The sequence below is a fragment of the Mustela nigripes genome, chromosome X (assembly GCF_022355385.1).
Source record: "Mustela nigripes isolate SB6536 chromosome X, MUSNIG.SB6536, whole genome shotgun sequence".
NCBI lineage: Eukaryota > Metazoa > Chordata > Mammalia > Carnivora > Mustelidae > Mustela > Mustela nigripes.
This window is the reverse complement of record NC_081575.1, coordinates 7,086,423-7,094,437: the sequence shown is the minus strand read 5'-3', so window position 1 is coordinate 7,094,437 and position 8,015 is coordinate 7,086,423. Positions and strand designations below refer to the sequence as shown.

At 41.1% G+C, this 8,015-nt stretch overlaps 1 pseudogene; it reads right to left on the bottom strand.

Annotated features, from left to right (window-relative positions):
- Window positions 1-960: 960 nt before the first annotated feature.
- LOC132007690 (capping protein, Arp2/3 and myosin-I linker protein 2-like) lies at window positions 961-3,596 on the bottom strand (annotated as a pseudogene).
- Between the last annotated feature and the right edge of the window lie 4,419 nt (window positions 3,597-8,015).

Genomic DNA, 8,015 nt, shown 5'->3' with positions numbered 1-8,015 from the left:
CAAAGAACGGAGGTGAATTGCAATAAAGTTGCAACAGATTCCTCATCTGATCCCACCAGAAGCTCTGGAGCTGGGATGGCCCTTCAGAATTTTCCAAAACTGAGGCTAGGGGCCTGGGCCTTTGTAATCTTGTACCAATCAGTGGCTGGATGCTGCTACCTTTGGGCAAGATACATAACCTTGAGGGAGGCAACTTTTTAGGCCAAGGGCAATTCTCAGAGAAGATTGCAGCTGTGAGCATTTCAGCAGCCAACAGTACTAGCAGCCGGGAAAATAAGTGCCGTGGTCCTAAAGGGGTATCTAGGCAGTACACCAAAGCATTCACCACAACCAGCAATTAAAAATTCAAATGAAAACAATATCTAACATTACTGAATTCTGGAAAGAAGCCAATTAATCAAATCAATTTGCTGGAAGCCAAATTTTAAAATGACAAATTCACCAAATTATTGAGGATTATAGGCTTATAGAGTCTAGATATATTTTTATTTAAAAAATGCTGCTGGATTGGCTTCCCAAGCAGCTGTAAAACTTTCATTTCCATCCGCAGTATGAGAGACCCAGAACCAGTTAATCTTGCTTTGCTGCCAGCATTTCTGCTATTTTTTTTTAATCAAATAAATGTGTCAAGAAGTCCAGTATGAGGCGGTAGGGAGGGACCTAAACTCTGTGAAACTGGTGAGTGCTCGCTCAATCTTAAGACCTTGAAATTCAATCCTTTAAAAGACTACTATCTTGGCCAAACAAAATATATCTGCAGGATTTGGCAAAAGAACTGCTAGGTTGAGACTGCCCTAGTTTAAAAGGAATATATATTGAGGAACAGAAAATGGTGTTTTTTTTTTTTTCCTTTGAGTTTTTTAATAAAATAATCTCATGTGGCAGGAAAAGGAGAGCGTCAGGGGTTGGGCCGCCGCCTCTTTGGTCTGTGGCTGGGGAGGATGGGTTTGGCTCAGACTGTGGGGGCAGAGGTTGGGCTCCAAGGCCAGATCCTAGGCTTGGAGATGAAGGTGCCTCAAGCTTTGGTCTCCGCTTGAGGACAGGGGAGCGCTGTAGCCGCAGGGGCCGTTCAACAGGGGCCTGGAGCTGGTCCTCATGCACAGACACTGCTCGTCGCCCTGCTGAGAGAGGCCGAGGCCTCAGCTGGCCATCTTCATTCCTGGGGCCCAAGCAAGGGTCCTCCAGGAGACCCAGGCTCTCTGGGGAGGGGCTGACTCTTTGCGGGCTGGGGCTGGGACAAGGAGAGGGGGGCCCAGGACCATCCTGTTGGCCCCAACCACGGCCCCTGAGCTCTGCATACAGCTACTGCCCCATTGTCTTACAGCTAGTAGACTCAAGCCCTTGGCCTCCTGGACTAGGTCTGCACGAGGGGTCAGCGGACACAGAGTGGGTGCGGGACTTGATCGAGATGGGAGGGGCCTCGGCGGAGCTGTCCATAATATCACCATCCGAGCCAGCCTTCTAGATCTCTCGGTCCTTGCTTTGCTTCCTCTTGCCTTCGGCACTCCCGCTGCCTCTGCTCATGCCAATCCTCTGGAGCATCACTTGTACCCGCTGTTCAAAGGATGGGGCCAGCTCTGTCTCCCCCCTCTCCAGGGGCCGTCGCTTGTCAGGTCTAGTACCCAGGGTTTCCTCCTCCTCCTCCTCAGCAGGTAGGAGTATCATGGAATAGGCTTTGCTTTCCCGAGTGTAGTGAGGCCACCTCCTACGGGCAGGGTCAGGGCTGCTGGTGCCCCCCTCAGCCCCACCAGACTCCTTAACATGGTGGGGACGGGCTGGTGGACGCAACAGGTCTCCGAGTGTAGCCTTCCGAGTGTGTGGAGCTGCCCCAGGGCTGGTCTCTCCCTTAGGAATGGAAACTTGACTTGCTTACTAACAAAGGGATAGGAAGACCAAGTAATGTAGTCACCCATGATAGTGGTTTTAATTTGGGGCAGGATTAGAGTTTGCAGAGTGTTGATCTTAGGAACAACCAAACTAAAAATCTGTGGAGCAGATATCTATTATAGAATACCTACTTTAAGTAAAATGTATTCAAATTATGGCTTTAGCACTCTTCAATTATAAAATTCTAGGCAAGAAGCACAACTTTTCTCCTGAACAATTTTTCTTTTCTCTTCTCTTCTCTTTTTTTCCGTTCTTTTGATCATGAGCATGGGGGCAGAGGGAGAAGCAGATTTCCCACTGAACAGGAAGCCTGACAGAGGACTCCATCCTGGGACCCTGAGATCATGACCTGAGCCAAAGGCAGACACTTAACAAATGAGCCACCAGGTGCCTTGTTTTATTTTTTTTTTAATTTTTTAAAATTTATTTTCAGCATAACAGTATTCATTGTTTTTGCACCACACCCTGTGCTCCATGCAATCCGTGCCCTCTCTAATACCCACCACCTGGTTCCCCCAACCTCCCAATCCCGCCCCTTCAACCCCCTCAGATTGTTTTTCAGAGTCCATAGTCTCTCGTGATTCACCTCCCCTTCCAACTTTCTTTTTAAAATAGAAATCCCTTTACTGTGTTGATTAAATACTTATATTAGGTGGGTGATGGGTATTAAAGAGGGCACTTGTTGTGATGAGCACTGGCTGTTATGTGTAAGTGATAAATCATTGAATTCTACTCCAGAAGCTAATATTACACTGTTTGTTAACAAGAGTTAAAACAGAACAAAACAAGAAAGAGTTTATATTAGGTAACATTGCTAAAACTTGGAGTTCAGTAGTGTACTCCGGGCAAGGACCTTATTATATATTAGTGAAGGAGATCTACAGAGCCAACAAGAAAACAGAAAAATAATTGCTATAAAGGAAACTGGCAAAGCATTGAGAGACAGACACCATGTAAAAATCATGCCGTCTTGTGCTAGGGAGAACAGACAGAGTGAATAATAATACTAGATAGCAGGAGAGAGAATGCTGTGAAAATAAAAATATATTTCTAGAGCCCATCTCAACTCAGTCATTGAGTAGCTCCATGACCATTTAACAGCTTCCTGGCTTGGATTTCTTATTTGTAAAGTGTGTTACTAGTGTCTACCTCAAAAGTGTGAAAATTAAATGAGTTATCAAATGTAAAGTTCTTAGAATGTTGCCTGGCACATAGTAAATACTCAATAAGTTAGCTTTCCTTATTATAACTTAGAGTTGGTGGGTAAATTGATGTCATCAGCTGAGAATGAAATTGTAAAATGAAATGCAAAGTAAGGCAACATTTTAAAGAAATTGCATGTGTTTATTATAAAAGAATGGTGCGTTCTGCAGTCCTATCTACCTTTGCCCTTTCTATACCTTGTGCTATAGAAATAACAAGAATTTCTAGGACACACAATGCTGTTTCAAGCCCATATGGTATTTCCTGAACCTAAAATGCTTTCTTTTTTTTTTTTTAAAGAATTTATTTATTTGACAGACAGATCACAAGCAGACAGAGAGGCAGGCAGAGAGAGAGGAAGGGAAGCAGGCTCCCTGCTCAGCAGATGGGACTCGATCCCAGGACCCTGGGATCATGACCTGAGCTGAAGGCAGAGGCTTTAACCCACTGAGCCACCCAGGTGTCCTAGAATGCTTTCTTTATTCCACCTTTCTTACCCCCAACATTGTGGGTCATCTTTCACATTTGAAGTCAGTTATCAGTGTCTTCCAAGAAACCAAATCTGCTTTTTCTTCCTCTAAGATAGTGTACTACTCCTTCCCTATGAGATCTGCACATTGTAAATAATGGACTTTCGTATTCTGATACTCTATTCTGATTTGCTTCCAGTTATTCTCCCTTAGAAGTTGTGAATATTAAGAGTGGGGACTTTGTGTTCACACCCATCTCTATTTTCAAATTTAACACAGTGAGTCATGTATAGATTTTTCAACAAATATTGAATAAAGGAGAGAATAAATGAATATTTTCTTTGGGATCTTTCATAATTGTTGGTTAACTTTCAGCAATTACATAGATAAGTAGATGAATTAATACTGCACTAAAGAGAAAAACAGGCAATCAAATCACCTATGAGAAATAATAGTAGCTGAAAAAAGTAGTAAACATTGATTGCTAACTCTTTGTATGTACATACTTAATCCACTTAACAATTCTGTTAGATAATTCCAGTTATGATTCATGTTTTCAGAAGTAGAAAATGAGACTTGAGGTTAAGCTCCTTGCCCCAGATCATAAGCTAACGAAGTGGGTGGAGCCAAAAAAATCTCCAAAACCATTTCTTGCTTTGTTAGACTACTTGAGCTTTGCATGCTACAGTAACATTGTTTTCAATTCATATTTGACATTTTTAAAAATTTTTAAAATTTATTTTCAGTGTAACAGTATTCATTGTTTTTGCACCACACCCAGTGCTCCATGCAATCCGTGACATTTTTATGATAATTACAATAGCAGTATTCTTAAAGGATTATGGTCAAATTTGAGAATAGTCCACTTTCCTCTTGACACACAACATATTTTAGCACATTAAAAACTCCAAAGTCCTATAATGAAGGGCTTAATTGCTTAACACAGTTAATTGACAGACTTTTTTTTTTTTTAATGAGAACATTAGAGGGTTCTAGTCCCCAGTTCCACCATGGGGAAGAGGATTCCTCACATATTCAACAAGCAATCTGAAACAACTGGTTATCTTACAGTTTAACTCAATTCTGACACTATCTGCCCTGAGATAGCATCCTATTCCACAGGTAAAGGGCTCAGTTCTGTAAGACTTCTCCACCTCTTCAGACACTAATCAAAAAGCCAGGTTATCATTTGTGCTTTTGACCAACCAGCTATAAATCAGAAGTTCCTATAACCCCTTCCTTTCTTGAGTTCAAATTAATTTGCTATATCAGTTCACAAAACTAAGCTTTTATTTATTAGAACACTAGTTGATCATAAAAGGATAGAACTCAGGAATGGCCAGGTGGAAGAGATGCATGGGCAAGGCATGGGTGTGTAGTACCACTTCCCAGCACCTTTGTATGTCTACCAAACCAACCTAGAAGCATTCTTAATTCTGTCTTTTAGGGTTTGTATGGAGGCTTCATTACATAGGCATGATTGATTAAATAATTGGCCATTGGTGATTGGTTCAACCATCAGCCCCCCTTCCCTCCCTGGAAATTGGGGTGGGACAGTTCCAACTCTCTATTCATTGTTGGTTCTCCTGGCAACCAGCCCCAAACTTTGAAATTTTTTTAGAAGTTCCCTTGTTTAACATAAACCCAGTCATGGTGGAAAGGAGCTTGTTATGAATAACAGAACCTTCATGGCTTTGATGCAGTTTCAGGAACCGAGGACAAGAGACCATTATAACAAGATGCTACAATTGTCCTTACTGTTCAGGAAATTCTAAGGACTTGAGGAACTATGAGCTGGGAACCATGGACAAAGATCAAAATCTTAAAAGAAGTATGTGTTCAGTTATTCACCTGACCAAAACGTATTTCTCATAAATCCCAATATTGCAAATACCCGTTCATATTTTAAAAAGCTAGGATTCTGAGTAATACGCTTTGGGAAGTATTCATTAATCTATGCAAATCACAAAACTTAGTCTCAGATGATGCTGTATAAAATATGCTGAGTCTGTTTAGTTCCTAAACTTTTCCACAGTCAAGAATGTTCCTGCCAAGTGGAATCCTTTAGATAGGAATAAGGCAGGGATAAGTTCAGGCTGTATGCAAAGAGAAGATGACACTTTACATAAACACAATTTTGTATGCCTTGCTGTCAGCAAAATTTTAAGTATACATGAACCTTGAACAACACAGGGGTTAGGAGTGCTGATGCCTGCATAGTTAGAAATCCACTTGTAACTTTTGACCCCCTCAAAGCTTAACTGTTAATAGTTTACTGTTGATGGGAAGCCCTACCAAAAGCAGTCAATGAATACATATTTTGTACATTGTATGTATTATATGGTGTATTCTTATACATAAGCTAGAGAAAAATGTTAAGAAAATCACAAGGAAAATACATTAAGAGTACTGGATTGTATTTATAGAAAAACAGATAAGTAGACTTCTATAGTTCAAACCCATGGTGATAAAGGTCAACTGTGGAGATAAAGAATGCTTACCACATTATGTTTGCTGACACTGCCAATGCAATACTTAAGGTAGAATGTGCCCCTATCAGAAAGCATTCATTGAGGTTTTTAATATTCATTATTCTTTAAATTGAAAAATGTATATATCTCTGCAAGGAACCAATTTATATTTCAGGTTGCACAGACATGAGACAAATGACGGAGTTGACACATAGAAAAAAACTCTACTAATGAAGAGTGTGAATCTGTGAACATTTTGTAATTTACACACTTCTGAATTTCTTGACTAACCAACTTTTATTTTTTTAAATATTTTATTTATTTATTTGACAGAGAGAGATCACAAGTAGGCAGAGCAGCAGGCAGAGAGAGAGAGGGAAGCAGGCTCCCTGCTGAGCAGAGAGCCCGATGCGGGACTTGATCCCAGGACCCTGAGATCATGACCTGAGCCAAAGGCAGCGGCTTAACCCACTGAGCAACCCAGGTGCCCCGACCAATCAACTTTGTTTGAATATTGCCATATAACATTAGTGTCTACATTTAGTTTTATAGTTGTGTTGGCACCAAGCACTACTATTTAGCCTTGAATGAATGAGGACAGACTAGGTGTGGGTTTTATATCTAGGTGATGCATTTGCACTAAAAAAGGCCAAATTTTGCCATGACATGTGGTACAAAGTAAGAGTTGAGAATGGCTTGACAATAGAAAAGTGGTGGGAAAAAAATGGAGACCTCATACAGTCCTTGGTATCAAAGGTATTATAAAGCCCAGGGATGTGGGCCACGGCAGTCAGCATTGCATACATGTTTCATACAGTGGTCTTTTTTCTACAGGTCTTATGACTTTATTGTCATTTAACTACAAATTTTATTTTGTTTTATAGTACTGTAAGAGCTATCAGAACAAGTTTGTACCTGGTTTTGTTCATACACATTTAAGTAACATTATACATTCAAAGTCCCCAGTAAAAATCTGATGTAATCTAAAATAACTAATTATGGTTTTCTGAATAGAAGATGGTGAAAGATGTAAATCCTATAGTTCAGAGGTCCTCAAAGAGGACAATTTGGAAATGTGTGGAGGCGTTGTGGTTATCACAAAAACTGGAAGCTGCTGTAATCAACTACCGTGGTTTAGAAGACAGTGACTAAAGGTCCTGCAAATGCTCAGAACAAACTTGAAAAACAGAATCGTCTTGCCAAAAATGTCAGTAGTGCCTTGTTAGATGAATTCCTGCATCGTTTTGGTTACAGTATTGTTAAAGAAAAGTTTTAGCCCAGCTCTAGCCAATGCACTGGGCCATATAATCCATACATATCAATAAAGTTAATTTGTATATTGGGGCCCACAAAACAGGGGTTGCCCTAGTCGCCTGGCCTACATCGGAAGTCTAAACCTAAGTCAGCATGCACTTCCAAGAAACACCTGTCAAAGAATCCTAACATGCACCAATCATAATCCTCCAACTCTGCTTCAGCTAGGTGGCCCTAAACTAGAAAACAGGACCTATTAGCTTTTTTTTTTTTTTAAAGATTTTATTTATTTATTTGACAGAGAGAGAGATCACAAGGAGGCAGAGAGGCAGGCAGAGAGAGAGAGAGAGAGAGGAGGAAGCAGGCTCCCCGCTGAGCAGAGAGCCCGATGCGGGAATCGATCCCAGGACCCTGAGATCATGACCTGAGCCGAAGGCAGCGGCTTAACCCACTGAGCCACCCAGGTGCCCCAGGAACTATTAGCTTTTTAAGGAAATCCCTGACCTGTAACCCATCATGCCCTGTTTTCACAGGGCCTCTTCTAGCATTCTAAAAAACTTGTACCATATCCTTCTAGAGCAGTCTTTCACTGCATGAGGGCACTGTGTTCCCCCAGTCCATGGATAATTTTTCCTTGAATAAGTGGTATCAAACTCATCGCCAAACTGTATTTTTGTCATTTGACCATTTTTATGCCAATGTGCCTCCTTGCTTTAATATTCTCCCATTC